Source organism: Lepus europaeus, chromosome 12 (genome assembly GCF_033115175.1).
Source record: "Lepus europaeus isolate LE1 chromosome 12, mLepTim1.pri, whole genome shotgun sequence".
In the NCBI taxonomy this organism is placed as follows: Eukaryota; Metazoa; Chordata; class Mammalia; order Lagomorpha; family Leporidae; genus Lepus; species Lepus europaeus.
This window is the reverse complement of record NC_084838.1, coordinates 104,921,290-104,941,810: the sequence shown is the minus strand read 5'-3', so window position 1 is coordinate 104,941,810 and position 20,521 is coordinate 104,921,290.

Here is a 20,521-nt window from a genome sequence, read left to right as displayed (position 1 = left end):
ATGGGACCTCTGTAACCTAAGTGTAGAGAGATGCAGTTGCCAGCATTTCTGTATGTTGACTGTAGAGGGAAGCTGCTTCCAAGTGTTGTGTAACTTGGAGTAGGCTTCCACTCCATATGGAATTCCTGTAGCCTGAGAGCAGCAGAGGCAGCTTATGGGAGTTCTGTAACCTGGGTAGAGAGAGAGAGATAGTTTCCAGTAGTTCTGTCGGATGAATGTAGAGAGAGGCTGTTTATCAGAATTCTGTAGCCTGGAATCAGGCATGCGCTCTCTGCGGGGTTTTCCGTATCCTGAGCGTAGGAGGCGCAGCTTACGGGAGCTCTGTTAACTGGATTTAGGGAGACGCCGTTGACAGCAGTTCTCTATCCTTGCTGTAGACACGAGCTGTTTACTGGAGTTCTTTAGCCTGGACTTAGGCATGCGCTCGATGCGGGTTTTCTGTATCCCGCGTGTAGGCGATGCAGCTTTGGGGACCTCTGTAACCTAAGTGTAGAGAGATGCAGTTGCCAGCATTTCCATATGTTGAATGTAGAGGGAAGCTGCTTCCAAGTGTTGTGTAACTTGGAGTAGGCTTACAGGTATTCCTTGTAGCCTGAGTGTGGCAGACGCAGCTTATGGAAGGTCAGTCCCCTGGATGTACAGAAGAGACGCAGTTTACCAGAGTTCTGTATCTGGGTGTAGGGAGAAGCAGTTTACGGGACTTCTGTATCCTGAAATTAGGCATATGCCAAATGTAGGTTTACTGTAGCCTCGGTGTAGGAGAAGCAGCTTACAGGAGCTCTGTCTCCTGGATGTAGTGAGACGAAGTTTTCCGAAGTGCTGTATCCTGGGTGTAGAGAGAAGCAGTTCAAAGAGTTCTGTAGCCTTGGAGTAGGCATACGCTGTGTTTGGGATTCCTGTAGCCTGAGTGCAGCAGAGGCAGCTTATGGGAGTTCTGTAACCTGGGTGTAGAGAAATGCAGTTGAGGCGGAGTTCGGTATCTGGGTGCAGGGAAAAGCACTTTACGGTACTTCTGTACCATGGATTTGGCATTCACAATATGCGGGTTTGCTGTATCCTATGCTGTAGGAGACGCAGCTTATGGGAGCTCTCTGTTTACCGATGTAGAGAGACACCGTTTACAGCAGTTCTCTATCCTTGGTGTAGACACAAGCTGTTTCTGGAATTCTGTAGCGTTTACGTAGGCATTCGCAGGATGCGGGTTTTCTGTATCCTGCGTGTAAGAGATGCAGCTTACGGGCGTCCTGTAACCGAAGTGTAGAGAGATGCAGGTTCCAGGAGTTCTGTACGTTGAATGAAGAGAGAAGCCGTTGCCATGAGTTCTGTAGGGCTGGGGGAGTATGCATACGCTGTATTTGGGATTCCTGTAGCCTGAGTGTTTCGGAAGCAGCTTATGGGACCTCTGTAACCTAAGTGTAGAGAGATGCAGTTGCCAGCATTTCTGTATGTTGACTGTAGAGGGAAGCTGCTTCCAAGTGTTGTGTAACTTGGAGTAGGCTTCCACTCCATATGGAATTCCTGTAGCCTGAGAGCAGCAGAGGCAGCTTATGGGAGTTCTGTAACCTGGGTAGAGAGAGAGAGATAGTTTCCAGTAGTTCTGTCGGATGAATGTAGAGAGAGGCTGTTTATCAGAATTCTGTAGCCTGGAATCAGGCATGCGCTCTCTGCGGGTTTTCCGTATCCTGAGCGTAGGAGGGCGCAGCTTACGGGAGCTCTGTTAACTGGATTTAGGGAGACGCCGTTGACAGCAGTTCTCTATCCTTGCTGTAGACACGAGCTGTTTACTGGAGTTCTTTAGCCTGGACTTAGGCATGCGCTCGATGCGGGTTTTCTGTATCCCGCGTGTAGGCGATGCAGCTTTGGGGACCTCTGTAACCTAAGTGTAGAGAGATGCAGTTGCCAGCATTTCCATATGTTGAATGTAGAGGGAAGCTGCTTCCAAGTGTTGTGTAACTTGGAGTAGGCTTACAGGTATTCCTTGTAGCCTGAGTGTGGCAGACGCAGCTTATGGAAGGTCAGTCCCCTGGATGTACAGAGACGCAGTTTACCAGAGTTCTGTATCTGGGTTGTAGGGAGAAGCAGTTTACGGGACTTCTGTATCCTGAAATTAGGCATATGCCAAATGTAGGTTTACTGTAGCCTCGGTGTAGGAGAAGCAGCTTACAGGAGCTCTGTCTCCTGGATGTAGTGAGACGAAGTTTTCCGAAGTGCTGTATCCTGGGTGTAGAGAGAAGCAGTTCAAAGAGTTCTGTAGCTTGGAGTAGGCATACGCTGTGTTTGGGATTCCTGTAGCCTGAGTGCAGCAGAGGCAGCTTATGGGAGTTCTGTAACCTGGGTGTAGAGAAATGCAGTTGAGCGGAGTTCGGTATCTGGGTGCTGGGGGAAAAGCACTTTACGGTACTTCTGTACCATGGATTTGGCATTCACAATATGCGGGTTTGCTGTATCCTATGCTGTAGGAGACGCAGCTTATGGGAGCTCTCTGTTTACCGGATGTAGAGAGACACCGTTTACAGCAGTTCTCTATCCTTGGTGTAGACACAAGCTGTTTCCTGGAATTCTGTAGCGTTTACGTAGGCATTCGCAGGATGCGGGTTTTCTGTATCCTGCGTGTAAGAGATGCAGCTTACGGGCGTCCTGTAACCGAAGTGTAGAGAGATGCAGGTTCCAGGAGTTCTGTACGTTGAATGAAGAGAGAAGCCGTTGCCATGAGTTCTGTAGGCTGGGAGTATGCATACGCTGTATTTGGGATTCTGTAGCCTGAGTGTTTCGGAAGCAGCTTATGGGACCTCTGTAACCTAAGTGTAGAGAGATGCAGTTGCCAGCATTTCTGTATGTTGACTGTAGAGGGAAGCTGCTTCCAAGTGTTGTGTAACTTGGAGTAGGCTTCCACTCCATATGGAATTCCTGTAGCCTGAGAGCAGCAGAGGCAGCTTATGGGAGTTCTGTAACCTGGGTAGAGAGAGAGAGATAGTTTCCAGTAGTTCTGTCGGATGAATGTAGAGAGAGGCTGTTTATCAGAATTCTGTAGCCTGGAATCAGGCATGCGCTCTCTGCGGGTTTTCCGTATCCTGAGCGTAGGAGGCGCAGCTTACGGGAGCTCTGTTAACTGGATTTAGGGAGACGCCGTTGACAGCAGTTCTCTATCCTTGCTGTAGACACGAGCTGTTTACTGGAGTTCTTTAGCCTGGACTTAGGCATGCGCTCGATGCGGGTTTTCTGTATCCCGCGTGTAGGCGATGCAGCTTTGGGGACCTCTGTAACCTAAGTGTAGAGAGATGCAGTTGCCAGCATTTCCATATGTTGAATGTAGAGGGAAGCTGCTTCCAAGTGTTGTGTAACTTGGAGTAGGCTTACAGGTATTCCTTGTAGCCTGAGTGTGGCAGACGCAGCTTATGGAAGGTCAGTCCCCTGGATGTACAGAGACGCAGTTTACCAGAGTTCTGTATCTGGGTGTAGGGAGAAGCAGTTTACGGGACTTCTGTATCCTGAAATTAGGCATATGCCAAATGTAGGTTTACTGTAGCCTCGGTGTAGGAGAAGCAGCTTACAGGAGCTCTGTCTCCTGGATGTAGTGAGACGAAGTTTTCCGAAGTGCTGTATCCTGGGTGTAGAGAGAAGCAGTTCAAAGAGTCCTGTAGCCTTGGAGTAGGCATACGCTGTGTTTGGGATTCCTGTAGCCTGAGTGCAGCAGAGGCAGCTTATGGGAGTTCTGTAACCTGGGTGTAGAGAAATGCAGTTGAGCGGAGTTCGGTATCTGGGTGCAGGGAAAAGCACTTTACGGTACTTCTGTACCATGGATTTGGCATTCACAATATGCGGGTTTGCTGTATCCTATGCTGTAGGAGACGCAGCTTATGGGAGCTCTCTGTTTACCGGATGTAGAGGAGACACCGTTTACAGCAGTTCTCTATCCTTGGTGTAGACACAAGCTGTTTCCTGGAATTCTGTAGCGTTTACGTAGGCATTCGCAGGATGCGGGTTTTCTGTATCCTGCGTGTAAGAGATGCAGCTTACGGGCGTCCTGTAACCGAAGTGTAGAGAGATGCAGGTTCCAGGAGTTCTGTACGTTGAATGAAGAGAGAAGCCGTTTGCCATGAGATCTGTAGGCTGGGAGTATGCATACGCTGTATTTGGGATTCCTGTAGCCTGAGTGTTTTGGAAGCAGCTTATGGGACCTCTGTAACCTAAGTGTAGAGAGATGCAGTTGCCAGCATTTCTGTATGTTGACTGTAGAGGGAAGCTGCTTCCAAGTGTTGTGTAACTTGGAGTAGGCTTCCACTCCATATGGAATTCCTGTAGCCTGAGAGCAGCAGAGGCAGCTTATGGGAGTTCTGTAACCTGGTAGAGAGAGAGAGATAGTTTCCAGTAGTTCTGTCGGATGAATGTAGAGAGAGGCTGCTTTATTCAGAATTCTGTAGCCTGGAATCAGGCATGCGCTCTCTGCGGGTTTTCGTATCCTGAGCGTAGGAGGCGCAGCTTACGGGAGCTCTGTTAACTGGATTTAGGGAGACGCCGTTGACAGCAGTTCTCTATCCTTGCTGTAGACACGAGCTGTTTACTGGAGTTCTTTAGCCTGGACTTAGGCATGCGCTCGATGCGGGTTTTCTGTATCCCGCGTGTAGGCGATGCAGCTTTGGGGACCTCTGTAACCTAAGTGTAGAGAGATGCAGTTGCCAGCATTTCCATATGTTGAATGTAGAGGGAAGCTGCCTTCCAAGTGTTGTGTAACTTGGAGTAGGCTTACAGGTATTCCTTGTAGCCTGAGTGTGGCAGACGCAGCTTATGGAAGGTCCAGTCCCCTGGATGTACAGAGACGCAGTTTACCAGAGTTCTGTATCTGGGTGTAGGGAGAAGCAGTTTACGGGACTTCTGTATCCTGAAATTAGGCATATGCCAAATGTAGGTTTACTGTAGCCTCGGTGTAGGAGAAGCAGCTTACAGGAGCTCTGTCTCCTGGATGTAGTGAGGACGAAGTTTTCCGAAGTGCTGTATCCTGGGTGTAGAGAGAAGCAGTTCAAAGAGTTCTGTAGCCTTGGAGTAGGCATACGCTGTGTTTGGGATTCCTGTAGCCTGAGTGCAGCATGGGAGTTCTGTAACCTGGGTGTAGAGAAATGCAGTTGAGCGGAGTTCGGTATCTGGGTGCAGGGAAAAGCACTTTACGGTACTTCTGTACCATGGATTTTGGCATTCACAATATGCGGGTTTGCTGTATCCTATGCTGTAGGAGACGCAGCTTATGGGAGCTCTCTGTTTACCGGATGTAGAGAGACACCGTTTACAGCAGTTCTCTATCCTTGGTGTAGACACAAGCTGTTTCCTGGAATTCTGTAGCGTTTACGTAGGCATTCGCAGGATGCGGGTTTTCTGTATCCTGCGTGTAAGAGATGCAGCTTACGGGCGTCCTGTAACCGAAGTGTAGAGAGATGCAGGTTCCAGGAGTTCTGTACGTTGAATGAAGAGAGAAGCCGTTGCCATGAGTTCTGTAGGCTGGGAGTATGCATACGCTGTATTTGGGATTCCTGTAGCCTGAGTGTTTCGGAAGCAGCTTATGGGACCTCTGTAACCTAAGTGTAGAGAGATGCAGTTGCCAGCATTTCTGTATGTTGACTGTAGAGGGAAGCTGCTTCCAAGTGTTGTGTAACTTGGAGTAGGCTTCCACTCCATATGGAATTCCTGTAGCCTGAGAGCAGCAGAGGCAGCTTATGGGAGTTCTGTAACCTGGGTAGAGAGAGAGAGAGAGATAGTTTCCAGTAGTTCTGTCGGATGAATGTAGAGAGAAGCTGTTTATCAGAATTCTGTAGCCTGGAATCAGGCATGCGCTCTCTGCGGGTTTTCCGTATCCTGAGCGTAGGAGGCGCAGCTTACGGGAGCTCTGTTAACTGGATTTAGGGAGACGCCGTTGACAGCAGTTCTCTATCCTTGCTGTAGACACGAGCTGTTTACTGGAGTTCTTTAGCCTGGACTTAGGCATGCGCTCGATGCGGGTTTTCTGTATCCCGCGTGTAGGCGATGCAGCTTTGGGGACCTCTGTAACCTAAGTGTAGAGAGATGCAGTTGCCAGCATTTCCATATGTTGAATGTAGAGGGAAGCTGCTTCCAAGTGTTGTGTAACTTGGAGTAGGCTTACAGGTATTCCTTGTAGCCTGAGTGTGGCAGACGCAGCTTATGGAAGGTCAGTCCCCTGGATGTACAGAGACGCAGTTTACCAGAGTTCTGTATCTGGGTGTAGGGAGAAGCAGTTTACGGGACTTCTGTATCCTGAAATTAGGCATATGCCAAATGTAGGTTTACTGTAGCCTCGGTGTAGGAGAAGCAGCTTACAGGAGCTCTGTCTCCTGGATGTAGTGAGACGAAGTTTTCCGAAGTGCTGTATCCTGGGTGTAGAGAGAAGCAGTTCAAAGAGTCCTGTAGCCTTGGAGTAGGCATACGCTGTGTTTTGGGATTCCTGTAGCCTGAGTGCAGCAGAGGCAGCTTATGGGAGTTCTGTAAACCTGGGTGTAGAGAAATGCAGTTGAGCGGAGTTCGGTATCTGGGTGCAGGGAAAAAGCACTTTACGGTACTTCTGTACCATGGATTTTGGCATTCACAATATGCGGGTTTGCTGTATCCTATGCTGTAGGAGACGCAGCTTATGGGAGCTCTCTGTTTACCGGATGTAGAGAGACACCGTTTACAGCAGTTTCTCTATCCTTGGTGTAGACACAAGCTGTTTCCTGGAATTCTGTAGCGTTTTACGTAGGCATTCGCAGGATGCGGGTTTTCTGTATCCTGCGTGTAAGAGATGCAGCTTACGGGCGTCCCGAAGTGTAGAGAGATGCAGGTTCCAGGAGTTCTGTACGTTGAATGAAGAGAGAAGCCGTTGCCATGAGTTCTGTAGGCTGGGAGTATGCATACGCTGTATTTGGGATTCCTGTAGCCTGAGTGTTTTGGAAGCAGCTTATGGGACCTCTGTAACCTAAGTGTAGAGAGATGCAGTTGCCAGCATTTCTGTATGTTGACTGTAGAGGGAAGCTGCTTCCAAGTGTTGTGTAACTTGGAGTAGGCTTCCACTCCATATGGAATTCCTGTAGCCTGAGAGCAGCAGAGGCAGCTTATGGGAGTTCTGTATCCTGGGTAGAGAGAGAGAGATAGTTTCCAGTAGTTCTGTCGGATGAATGTAGAGAGAGGCTGTTTATCAGAATTCTGTAGCCTGGAATCAGGCATGCGCTCTCTGCGGGTTTTCCGTATCCTGAGCGTAGGAGGCGCAGCTTACGGGAGCTCTGTTAACTGGATTTAGGGAGACGCCGTTGACAGCAGTTCTCTATCCTTGCTGTAGACACGAGCTGTTTACTGGAGTTCTTTAGCCTGGACTTAGGCATGCGCTCGATGCGGGTTTTCTGTATCCCGCGTGTAGGCGATGCAGCTTTGGGGACCTCTGTAACCTAAGTGTAGAGAGATGCAGTTGCCAGCATTTCCATATGTTGAATGTAGAGGGAAGCTGCTTCCAAGTGTTGTGTAACTTGGAGTAGGCTTACAGGTATTCCTTGTAGCCTGAGTGTGGCAGACGCAGCTTATGGAAGGTCAGTCCCCTGGATGTACAGAGACGCAGTTTACCAGAGTTCTGTATCTGGGTGTAGGGAGAAGCAGTTTACGGGACTTCTGTATCCTGAAATTAGGCATATGCCAAATGTAGGTTTACTGTAGCCTCGGTGTAGGAGAAGCAGCTTACAGGAGCTCTGTCTCCTGGATGTAGTGAGACGAAGTTTTCCGAAGTGCTGTATCCTGGGTGTAGAGAGAAGCAGTTCAAAGAGTTCTGTAGCCTTGGAGTAGGCATACGCTGTGTTTGGGATTCCTGTAGCCTGAGTGCAGCAGAGGCAGCTTATGGGAGTTCTGTAACCTGGGTGTAGAGAAATGCAGTTGAGCGGAGTTCGGTATCTGGGTGCAGGGAAAAGCACTTTACGGTACTTCTGTACCATGGATTTGGCATTCACAATATGCGGGTTTGCTGTATCCTATGCTGTAGGAGACGCAGCTTATGGGAGCTCTCTGTTTACCGGATGTAGAGAGACACCGTTTACAGCAGTTCTCTATCCTTGGTGTAGACACAAGCTGTTTCCTGGAATTCTGTAGCGTTTACGTAGGCATTCGCAGGATGCGGGTTTTCTGTATCCTGCGTGTAAGAGATGCAGCTTACGGGCGTCCTGTAACCGAAGTGTAGAGAGATGCAGGTTCCAGGAGTTCTGTACGTTGAATGAAGAGAGAAGCCGTTGCCATGAGTTCTGTAGGCTGGGAGTATGCATACGCTGTATTTGGGATTCCTGTAGCCTGAGTGTTTCGGAAGCAGCTTATGGGACCTCTGTAACCTAAGTGTAGAGAGATGCAGTTGCCAGCATTTCTGTATGTTGACTGTAGAGGGAAGCTGCTTCCAAGTGTTGTGTAACTTGGAGTAGGCTTCCACTCCATATGGAATTCCTGTAGCCTGAGAGCAGCAGAGGCAGCTTATGGGAGTTCTGTAACCTGGGTAGAGAGAGAGAGAGAGATAGTTTCCAGTAGTTCTGTCGGATGAATGTAGAGAGAAGCTGTTTATCAGAATTCTGTAGCCTGGAATCAGGCATGCGCTCTCTGCGGGTTTTCCGTATCCTGAGCGTAGGAGGCGCAGCTTACGGGAGCTCTGTTAACTGGATTTAGGGAGACGCCGTTGACAGCAGTTCTCTATCCTTGCTGTAGACACGAGCTGTTTACTGGAGTTCTTTAGCCTGGACTTAGGCATGCGCTCGATGCGGGTTTTCTGTATCCCGCGTGTAGGCGATGCAGCTTTGGGGACCTCTGTAACCTAAGTGTAGAGAGATGCAGTTGCCAGCATTTCCATATGTTGAATGTAGAGGGAAGCTGCTTCCAAGTGTTGTGTAACTTGGAGTAGGCTTACAGGTATTCCTTGTAGCCTGAGTGTGGCAGACGCAGCTTATGGAAGGTCAGTCCCCTGGATGTACAGAGACGCAGTTTACCAGAGTTCTGTATCTGGGTGTAGGGAGAAGCAGTTTACGGGACTTCTGTATCCTGAAATTAGGCATATGCCAAATGTAGGTTTACTGTAGCCTCGGTGTAGGAGAAGCAGCTTACAGGAGCTCTGTCTCCTGGATGTAGTGAGACGAAGTTTTCCGAAGTGCTGTATCCTGGGTGTAGAGAGAAGCAGTTCAAAGAGTTCTGTAGCCTTGGAGTAGGCATACGCTGTGTTTGGGATTCCTGTAGCCTGAGTGCAGCAGAGGCAGCTTATGGGAGTTCTGTAACCTGGGTGTAGAGAAATGCAGTTGAGCGGAGTTCGGTATCTGGGTGCAGGGAAAAGCACTTTACGGTACTTCTGTACCATGGATTTGGCATTCACAATATGCGGGTTTGCTGTATCCTATGCTGTAGGAGACGCAGCTTATGGGAGCTCTCTGTTTACCGGATGTAGAGAGACACCGTTTACAGCAGTTCTCTATCCTTGGTGTAGACACAAGCTGTTTCCTGGAATTCTGTAGCGTTTACGTAGGCATTCGCAGGATGCGGGTTTTCTGTATCCTGCGTGTAAGAGATGCAGCTTACGGGCGTCCTGTAACCGAAGTGTAGAGAGATGCAGGTTCCAGGAGTTCTGTACGTTGAATGAAGAGAGAAGCCGTTGCCATGAGTTCTGTAGGCTGGGAGTATGCATACGCTGTATTTGGGATTCCTGTAGCCTGAGTGTTTCGGAAGCAGCTTATGGGACCTCTGTAACCTAAGTGTAGAGAGATGCAGTTGCCAGCATTTCTGTATGTTGACTGTAGAGGGAAGCTGCTTCCAAGTGTTGTGTAACTTGGAGTAGGCTTCCACTCCATATGGAATTCCTGTAGCCTGAGAGCAGCAGAGGCAGCTTATGGGAGTTCTGTAACCTGGGTAGAGAGAGAGAGATAGTTTCCAGTAGTTCTGTCGGATGAATGTAGAGAGAAGCTGTTTATCAGAATTCTGTAGCCTGGAATCAGGCATGCGCTCTCTGCGGGTTTTCCGTATCCTGAGCGTAGGAGGCGCAGCTTACGGGAGCTCTGTTAACTGGATTTAGGGAGACGCCGTTGACAGCAGTTCTCTATCCTTGCTGTAGACACGAGCTGTTTACTGGAGTTCTTTAGCCTGGACTTAGGCATGCGCTCGATGCGGGTTTTCTGTATCCCGCGTGTAGGCGATGCAGCTTTGGGGACCTCTGTAACCTAAGTGTAGAGAGATGCAGTTGCCAGCATTTCCATATGTTGAATGTAGAGGGAAGCTGCTTCCAAGTGTTGTGTAACTTGGAGTAGGCTTACAGGTATTCCTTGTAGCCTGAGTGTGGCAGACGCAGCTTATGGAAGGTCAGTCCCCTGGATGTACAGAGACGCAGTTTACCAGAGTTCTGTATCTGGGTGTAGGGAGAAGCAGTTTACGGGACTTCTGTATCCTGAAATTAGGCATATGCCAAATGTAGGTTTACTGTAGCCTCGGTGTAGGAGAAGCAGCTTACAGGAGCTCTGTCTCCTGGATGTAGTGAGACGAAGTTTTCCGAAGTGCTGTATCCTGGGTGTAGAGAGAAGCAGTTCAAAGAGTTCTGTAGCCTTGGAGTAGGCATACGCTGTGTTTGGGATTCCTGTAGCCTGAGTGCAGCAGAGGCAGCTTATGGGAGTTCTGTAACCTGGGTGTAGAGAAATGCAGTTGAGCGGAGTTCGGTATCTGGGTGCAGGGAAAAGCACTTTACGGTACTTCTGTACCATGGATTTGGCATTCACAATATGCGGGTTTGCTGTATCCTATGCTGTAGGAGACGCAGCTTATGGGAGCTCTCTGTTTACCGGATGTAGAGAGACACCGTTTACAGCAGTTCTCTATCCTTGGTGTAGACACAAGCTGTTTCCTGGAATTCTGTAGCGTTTACGTAGGCATTCGCAGGATGCGGGTTTTCTGTATCCTGCGTGTAAGAGATGCAGCTTACGGGCGTCCTGTAACCGAAGTGTAGAGAGATGCAGGTTCCAGGAGTTCTGTACGTTGAATGAAGAGAGAAGCCGTTGCCATGAGTTCTGTAGGCTGGGAGTATGCATACGCTGTATTTGGGATTCCTGTAGCCTGAGTGTTTCGGAAGCAGCTTATGGGACCTCTGTAACCTAAGTGTAGAGAGATGCAGTTGCCAGCATTTCTGTATGTTGACTGTAGAGGGAAGCTGCTTCCAAGTGTTGTGTAACTTGGAGTAGGCTTCCACTCCATATGGAATTCCTGTAGCCTGAGAGCAGCAGAGGCAGCTTATGGGAGTTCTGTAACCTGGGTAGAGAGAGAGAGATAGTTTCCAGTAGTTCTGTCGGATGAATGTAGAGAGAGGCTGTTTATCAGAATTCTGTAGCCTGGAATCAGGCATGCGCTCTCTGCGGGTTTTCCGTATCCTGAGCGTAGGAGGCGCAGCTTACGGGAGCTCTGTTAACTGGATTTAGGGAGACGCCGTTGACAGCAGTTCTCTATCCTTGCTGTAGACACGAGCTGTTTACTGGAGTTCTTTAGCCTGGACTTAGGCATGCGCTCGATGCGGGTTTTCTGTATCCCGCGTGTAGGCGATGCAGCTTTGGGGACCTCTGTAACCTAAGTGTAGAGAGATGCAGTTGCCAGCATTTCCATATGTTGAATGTAGAGGGAAGCTGCTTCCAAGTGTTGTGTAACTTGGAGTAGGCTTACAGGTATTCCTTGTAGCCTGAGTGTGGCAGACGCAGCTTATGGAAGGTCAGTCCCCTGGATGTACAGAGACGCAGTTTACCAGAGTTCTGTATCTGGGTGTAGGGAGAAGCAGTTTACGGGACTTCTGTATCCTGAAATTAGGCATATGCCAAATGTAGGTTTACTGTAGCCTCGGTGTAGGAGAAGCAGCTTACAGGAGCTCTGTCTCCTGGATGTAGTGAGACGAAGTTTTCCGAAGTGCTGTATCCTGGGTGTAGAGAGAAGCAGTTCAAAGAGTCCTGTAGCCTTGGAGTAGGCATACGCTGTGTTTGGGATTCCTGTAGCCTGAGTGCAGCAGAGGCAGCTTATGGGAGTTCTGTAACCTGGGTGTAGAGAAATGCAGTTGAGCGGAGTTCGGTATCTGGGTGCAGGGAAAAGCACTTTACGGTACTTCTGTACCATGGATTTGGCATTCACAATATGCGGGTTTGCTGTATCCTATGCTGTAGGAGACGCAGCTTATGGGAGCTCTCTGTTTACCGGATGTAGAGAGACACCGTTTACAGCAGTTCTCTATCCTTGGTGTAGACACAAGCTGTTTCCTGGAATTCTGTAGCGTTTACGTAGGCATTCGCAGGATGCGGGTTTTCTGTATCCTGCGTGTAAGAGATGCAGCTTACGGGCGTCCTGTAACCGAAGTGTAGAGAGATGCAGGTTCCAGGAGTTCTGTACGTTGAATGAAGAGAGAAGCCGTTGCCATGAGTTCTGTAGGCTGGGAGTATGCATACGCTGTATTTGGGATTCCTGTAGCCTGAGTGTTTTGGAAGCAGCTTATGGGACCTCTGTAACCTAAGTGTAGAGAGATGCAGTTGCCAGCATTTCTGTATGTTGACTGTAGAGGGAAGCTGCTTCCAAGTGTTGTGTAACTTGGAGTAGGCTTCCACTCCATATGGAATTCCTGTAGCCTGAGAGCAGCAGAGGCAGCTTATGGGAGTTCTGTAACCTGGGTAGAGAGAGAGAGATAGTTTCCAGTAGTTCTGTCGGATGAATGTAGAGAGAGGCTGTTTATCAGAATTCTGTAGCCTGGAATCAGGCATGCGCTCTCTGCGGGTTTTCCGTATCCTGAGCGTAGGAGGCGCAGCTTACGGGAGCTCTGTTAACTGGATTTAGGGAGACGCCGTTGACAGCAGTTCTCTATCCTTGCTGTAGACACGAGCTGTTTACTGGAGTTCTTTAGCCTGGACTTAGGCATGCGCTCGATGCGGGTTTTCTGTATCCCGCGTGTAGGCGATGCAGCTTTGGGGACCTCTGTAACCTAAGTGTAGAGAGATGCAGTTGCCAGCATTTCCATATGTTGAATGTAGAGGGAAGCTGCTTCCAAGTGTTGTGTAACTTGGAGTAGGCTTACAGGTATTCCTTGTAGCCTGAGTGTGGCAGACGCAGCTTATGGAAGGTCAGTCCCCTGGATGTACAGAGACGCAGTTTACCAGAGTTCTGTATCTGGGTGTAGGGAGAAGCAGTTTACGGGACTTCTGTATCCTGAAATTAGGCATATGCCAAATGTAGGTTTACTGTAGCCTCGGTGTAGGAGAAGCAGCTTACAGGAGCTCTGTCTCCTGGATGTAGTGAGACGAAGTTTTCCGAAGTGCTGTATCCTGGGTGTAGAGAGAAGCAGTTCAAAGAGTTCTGTAGCCTTGGAGTAGGCATACGCTGTGTTTGGGATTCCTGTAGCCTGAGTGCAGCAGAGGCAGCTTATGGGAGTTCTGTAACCTGGGTGTAGAGAAATGCAGTTGAGCGGAGTTCGGTATCTGGGTGCAGGGAAAAGCACTTTACGGTACTTCTGTACCATGGATTTGGCATTCACAATATGCGGGTTTGCTGTATCCTATGCTGTAGGAGACGCAGCTTATGGGAGCTCTCTGTTTACCGGATGTAGAGAGACACCGTTTACAGCAGTTCTCTATCCTTGGTGTAGACACAAGCTGTTTCCTGGAATTCTGTAGCGTTTACGTAGGCATTCGCAGGATGCGGGTTTTCTGTATCCTGCGTGTAAGAGATGCAGCTTACGGGCGTCCTGTAACCGAAGTGTAGAGAGATGCAGGTTCCAGGAGTTCTGTACGTTGAATGAAGAGAGAAGCCGTTGCCATGAGTTCTGTAGGCTGGGAGTATGCATACGCTGTATTTGGGATTCCTGTAGCCTGAGTGTTTCGGAAGCAGCTTATGGGACCTCTGTAACCTAAGTGTAGAGAGATGCAGTTGCCAGCATTTCTGTATGTTGACTGTAGAGGGAAGCTGCTTCCAAGTGTTGTGTAACTTGGAGTAGGCTTCCACTCCATATGGAATTCCTGTAGCCTGAGAGCAGCAGAGGCAGCTTATGGGAGTTCTGTAACCTGGGTAGAGAGAGAGAGATAGTTTCCAGTAGTTCTGTCGGATGAATGTAGAGAGAAGCTGTTTATCAGAATTCTGTAGCCTGGAATCAGGCATGCGCTCTCTGCGGGTTTTCCGTATCCTGAGCGTAGGAGGCGCAGCTTACGGGAGCTCTGTTAACTGGATTTAGGGAGACGCCGTTGACAGCAGTTCTCTATCCTTGCTGTAGACACGAGCTGTTTACTGGAGTTCTTTAGCCTGGACTTAGGCATGCGCTCGATGCGGGTTTTCTGTATCCCGCGTGTAGGCGATGCAGCTTTGGGGACCTCTGTAACCTAAGTGTAGAGAGATGCAGTTGCCAGCATTTCCATATGTTGAATGTAGAGGGAAGCTGCTTCCAAGTGTTGTGTAACTTGGAGTAGGCTTACAGGTATTCCTTGTAGCCTGAGTGTGGCAGACGCAGCTTATGGAAGGTCAGTCCCCTGGATGTACAGAGACGCAGTTTACCAGAGTTCTGTATCTGGGTGTAGGGAGAAGCAGTTTACGGGACTTCTGTATCCTGAAATTAGGCATATGCCAAATGTAGGTTTACTGTAGCCTCGGTGTAGGAGAAGCAGCTTACAGGAGCTCTGTCTCCTGGATGTAGTGAGACGAAGTTTTCCGAAGTGCTGTATCCTGGGTGTAGAGAGAAGCAGTTCAAAGAGTTCTGTAGCCTTGGAGTAGGCATACGCTGTGTTTGGGATTCCTGTAGCCTGAGTGCAGCAGAGGCAGCTTATGGGAGTTCTGTAACCTGGGTGTAGAGAAATGCAGTTGAGCGGAGTTCGGTATCTGGGTGCAGGGAAAAGCACTTTACGGTACTTCTGTACCATGGATTTGGCATTCACAATATGCGGGTTTGCTGTATCCTATGCTGTAGGAGACGCAGCTTATGGGAGCTCTCTGTTTACCGGATGTAGAGAGACACCGTTTACAGCAGTTCTCTATCCTTGGTGTAGACACAAGCTGTTTCCTGGAATTCTGTAGCGTTTACGTAGGCATTCGCAGGATGCGGGTTTTCTGTATCCTGCGTGTAAGAGATGCAGCTTACGGGCGTCCTGTAACCGAAGTGTAGAGAGATGCAGGTTCCAGGAGTTCTGTACGTTGAATGAAGAGAGAAGCCGTTGCCATGAGTTCTGTAGGCTGGGAGTATGCATACGCTGTATTTGGGATTCCTGTAGCCTGAGTGTTTCGGAAGCAGCTTATGGGACCTCTGTAACCTAAGTGTAGAGAGATGCAGTTGCCAGCATTTCTGTATGTTGACTGTAGAGGGAAGCTGCTTCCAAGTGTTGTGTAACTTGGAGTAGGCTTCCACTCCATATGGAATTCCTGTAGCCTGAGAGCAGCAGAGGCAGCTTATGGGAGTTCTGTAACCTGGGTAGAGAGAGAGAGATAGTTTCCAGTAGTTCTGTCGGATGAATGTAGAGAGAGGCTGTTTATCAGAATTCTGTAGCCTGGAATCAGGCATGCGCTCTCTGCGGGTTTTCCGTATCCTGAGCGTAGGAGGCGCAGCTTACGGGAGCTCTGTTAACTGGATTTAGGGAGACGCCGTTGACAGCAGTTCTCTATCCTTGCTGTAGACACGAGCTGTTTACTGGAGTTCTTTAGCCTGGACTTAGGCATGCGCTCGATGCGGGTTTTCTGTATCCCGCGTGTAGGCGATGCAGCTTTGGGGACCTCTGTAACCTAAGTGTAGAGAGATGCAGTTGCCAGCATTTCCATATGTTGAATGTAGAGGGAAGCTGCTTCCAAGTGTTGTGTAACTTGGAGTAGGCTTACAGGTATTCCTTGTAGCCTGAGTGTGGCAGACGCAGCTTATGGAAGGTCAGTCCCCTGGATGTACAGAGACGCAGTTTACCAGAGTTCTGTATCTGGGTGTAGGGAGAAGCAGTTTACGGGACTTCTGTATCCTGAAATTAGGCATATGCCAAATGTAGGTTTACTGTAGCCTCGGTGTAGGAGAAGCAGCTTACAGGAGCTCTGTCTCCTGGATGTAGTGAGACGAAGTTTTCCGAAGTGCTGTATCCTGGGTGTAGAGAGAAGCAGTTCAAAGAGTTCTGTAGCCTTGGAGTAGGCATACGCTGTGTTTGGGATTCCTGTAGCCTGAGTGCAGCAGAGGCAGCTTATGGGAGTTCTGTAACCTGGGTGTAGAGAAATGCAGTTGAGCGGAGTTCGGTATCTGGGTGCAGGGAAAAGCACTTTACGGTACTTCTGTACCATGGATTTGGCATTCACAATATGCGGGTTTGCTGTATCCTATGCTGTAGGAGACGCAGCTTATGGGAGCTCTCTGTTTACCGGATGTAGAGAGACACCGTTTACAGCAGTTCTCTATCCTTGGTGTAGACACAAGCTGTTTCCTGGAATTCTGTAGCGTTTACGTAGGCATTCGCAGGATGCGGGTTTTCTGTATCCTGCGTGTAAGAGATGCAGCTTACGGGCGTCCTGTAACCGAAGTGTAGAGAGATGCAGGTTCCAGGAGTTCTGTACGTTGAATGAAGAGAGAAGCCGTTGCCATGAGTTCTGTAGGCTGGGAGTATGCATACGCTGTATTTGGGATTCCTGTAGCCTGAGTGTTTCGGAAGCAGCTTATGGGACCTCTGTAACCTAAGTGTAGAGAGATGCAGTTGCCAGCATTTCTGTATGTTGACTGTAGAGGGAAGCTGCTTCCAAGTGTTGTGTAACTTGGAGTAGGCTTCCACTCCATATGGAATTCCTGTAGCCTGAGAGCAGCAGAGGCAGCTTATGGGAGTTCTGTAACCTGGGTAGAGAGAGAGAGATAGTTTCCAGTAGTTCTGTCGGATGAATGTAGAGAGAGGCTGTTTATCAGAATTCTGTAGCCTGGAATCAGGCATGCGCTCTCTGCGGGTTTTCCGTATCCTGAGCGTAGGAGGCGCAGCTTACGGGAGCTCTGTTAACTGGATTTAGGGAGACGCCGTTGACAGCAGTTCTCTATCCTTGCTGTAGACACGAGCTGTTTACTGGAGTTCTTTAGCCTGGACTTAGGCATGCGCTCGATGCGGGTTTTCTGTATCCCGCGTGTAGGCGATGCAGCTTTGGGGACCTCTGTAACCTAAGTGTAGAGAGATGCAGTTGCCAGCATTTCCATATGTTGAATGTAGAGGGAAGCTGCTTCCAAGTGTTGTGTAACTTGGAGTAGGCTTACAGGTATTCCTTGTAGCCTGAGTGTGGCAGACGCAGCTTATGGAAGGTCAGTCCCCTGGATGTACAGAGACGCAGTTTACCAGAGTTCTGTATCTGGGTGTAGGGAGAAGCAGTTTACGGGACTTCTGTATCCTGAAATTAGGCATATGCCAAATGTAGGTTTACTGTAGCCTCGGTGTAGGAGAAGCAGCTTACAGGAGCTCTGTCTCCTGGATGTAGTGAGACGAAGTTTTCCGAAGTGCTGTATCCTGGGTGTAGAGAGAAGCAGTTCAAAGAGTCCTGTAGCCTTGGAGTAGGCATACGCTGTGTTTGGGATTCCTGTAGCCTGAGTGCAGCAGAGGCAGCTTATGGGAGTTCTGTAACCTGGGTGTAGAGAAATGCAGTTGAGCGGAGTTCGGTATCTGGGTGCAGGGAAAAGCACTTTACGGTACTTCTGTACCATGGATTTGGCATTCACAATATGCGGGTTTGCTGTATCCTATGCTGTAGGAGACGCAGCTTATGGGAGCTCTCTGTTTACCGGATGTAGAGAGACACCGTTTACAGCAGTTCTCTATCCTTGGTGTAGACACAAGCTGTTTCCTGGAATTCTGTAGCGTTTACGTAGGCATTCGCAGGATGCGGGTTTTCTGTATCCTGCGTGTAAGAGATGCAGCTTACGGGCGTCCTGTAACCGAAGTGTAGAGAGATGCAGGTTCCAGGAGTTCTGTACGTTGAATGAAGAGAGAAGCCGTTGCCATGAGTTCTGTAGGCTGGGAGTATGCATACGCTGTATTTGGGATTCCTGTAGCCTGAGTGTTTCGGAAGCAGCTTATGGGACCTCTGTAACCTAAGTGTAGAGAGATGCAGTTGCCAGCATTTCTGTATGTTGACTGTAGAGGGAAGCTGCTTCCAAGTGTTGTGTAACTTGGAGTAGGCTTCCACTCCATATGGAATTCCTGTAGCCTGAGAGCAGCAGAGGCAGCTTATGGGAGTTCTGTAACCTGGGTAGAGAGAGAGAGATAGTTTCCAGTAGTTCTGTCGGATGAATGTAGAGAGAGGCTGTTTATCAGAATTCTGTAGCCTGGAATCAGGCATGCGCTCTCTGCGGGTTTTCCGTATCCTGAGCGTAGGAGGCGCAGCTTACGGGAGCTCTGTTAACTGGATTTAGGGAGACGCCGTTGACAGCAGTTCTCTATCCTTGCTGTAGACACGAGCTGTTTACTGGAGTTCTTTAGCCTGGACTTAGGCATGCGCTCGATGCGGGTTTTCTGTATCCCGCGTGTAGGCGATGCAGCTTTGGGGACCTCTGTAACCTAAGTGTAGAGAGATGCAGTTGCCAGCATTTCCATATGTTGAATGTAGAGAGAAGCTCTTTATAAGAGTTCTGGGCCAAGATGCCGGATAGTGAGGATGTGCACCGATAGTCTGGGAAAAGCTAGTTTAACAAAAGTGGAGTTACCATAGCCTCAGGAAAATACTCAAGAATAAAACTGCAGAAGAATCGCTTCTGGATCTAGTGGATGTGACACAGAGGACCTACCGTGAGCCCACCACGTAGAAGCCCAGCTACAGGAGCCGAGCCGCAGAATCTCGGTGGCACGGGAACAGGAGGTAAGACAAAATCTTCAGAAACCCAAGACTTTGGTAGGGATAGGCAGTGGCCATAGGCCCCGCTGGGCAAAGTTCACCAGGCTGACTGGAGGAGAGAAAAAAAAATGAATAAATCAGGGGAACCAGCACGGACACTATCCTCTCTCTCCACTCACCTTACAGAGCTGAGCAAGACAAAGATCAGGTGCCATTTTACATATGTAATGCGGCTACTGCGAATAGCCAAGCAGACAAACTTGACTCTGGTCGGGAGAAATAACAGTAGGTTAGAATCTAGTGAAAGCAGGTAGAGCTAACGATCTGAGACTGTGAAAGTCCGAGGGGGGGTGAGCGAACTCACCGAGTACACAAACTCAATAACATTGGGATTGTGGCGAAACTTGAGAACACATTGAGGGCTGCATAAACTCTTTGTGTGGTCCCAGGGGTAGATCAAACGAAGACTCACAGAGGCCAGATTTCAACTACACTCAATTCAACTTAGCTGTGCGGAATTACTTCCCAACTGATCAAAAAAAAAAAAAAGAGGGATTGAGCAAGGAGCAAGGGAGAGAACAATCTGGGTGAGTCACAACTGGCACACGCTTAAACCTGAAGAATCAAACAGAGCTCTCTGGCCACACCCATCACAGCCTAATGATCCATCAAAGCAGACAGCACATTTAATCTAGAGGCATAGTAATACGAGAAAAAAAAAAACACCACAGCAAAAAAAAAAAAAACCATAAATTATCTCCAACATGCCAAACAACAAACATAGAAACTGAGGTAACAAGAGCAAGGAAGACACTATGATGCCCCCAAATGAACAAGACACCCCAATCCAAGATTATGAACATGAAGAGATAAAAGAAATGCAAGAAGTGGATCTCAAAAAACTGATAAGAACATTAAGAAGTTCTCAAAAACAAATTCTTGAACTACAGAAATCCTTAATGGACAAGATAGAAAACCTCTCTCGTGAAAATGAAATATTAAGGAGGAATCAAAATGAAATGAAACAACTAGTAGAACATGAAACTGTGATAGTGACAAGAAACCATAATGAAATGAAGAACTCAATAGATCAAATGACAAACGCATTAGAGAGCCTCAAAAACAGAATGGGTGAAGCAGAAGAGAGAATATCGGACTTAGAAGACAGAGAACAGGAAAGGAAACAGGCAAACCAAAGAAAAGAAGAAGAAATCAGAAATCTAAAAAATATTGTCAGGAATCTACAGGATACTATTAAAAAACCTAACATTTGGGTTCTAGGAGTTCCTGAAGGCATGGAGAGGGAGAAAGGATTAGAAGGCCTTTTTAGTGAGATACTAGCAGAAAATTTCCCAGGTTTGGAGAAGGACAGAGACATCCTAGTACAGGAAGCTCATAGAACCCCTAATAAACATGACCAAAAGAGATCCTCACCACGATACGTCGTAATTAAATTCACCACAGTGAAACATAAAGAAAAGATCCTAAAATGTGCAAGAGAGAAACGCCAGATTACTCTCAGAGGATCTCCAACTAGACTCACAGCTGACTTCTCATCAGAAACCCTACAAGCCAGGAGAGAATGGCGAGATATAGCCCAGGTGCTAAGAGAGGAAAACTGCCAGCCCAGAATATTATATCCTGCAAAGCTCTCATTTGTGAATGAAAGTGAAATAAACACCTTTCACAGCAAAGAGAAATAAAAAGAATTTGTCGCCACTCG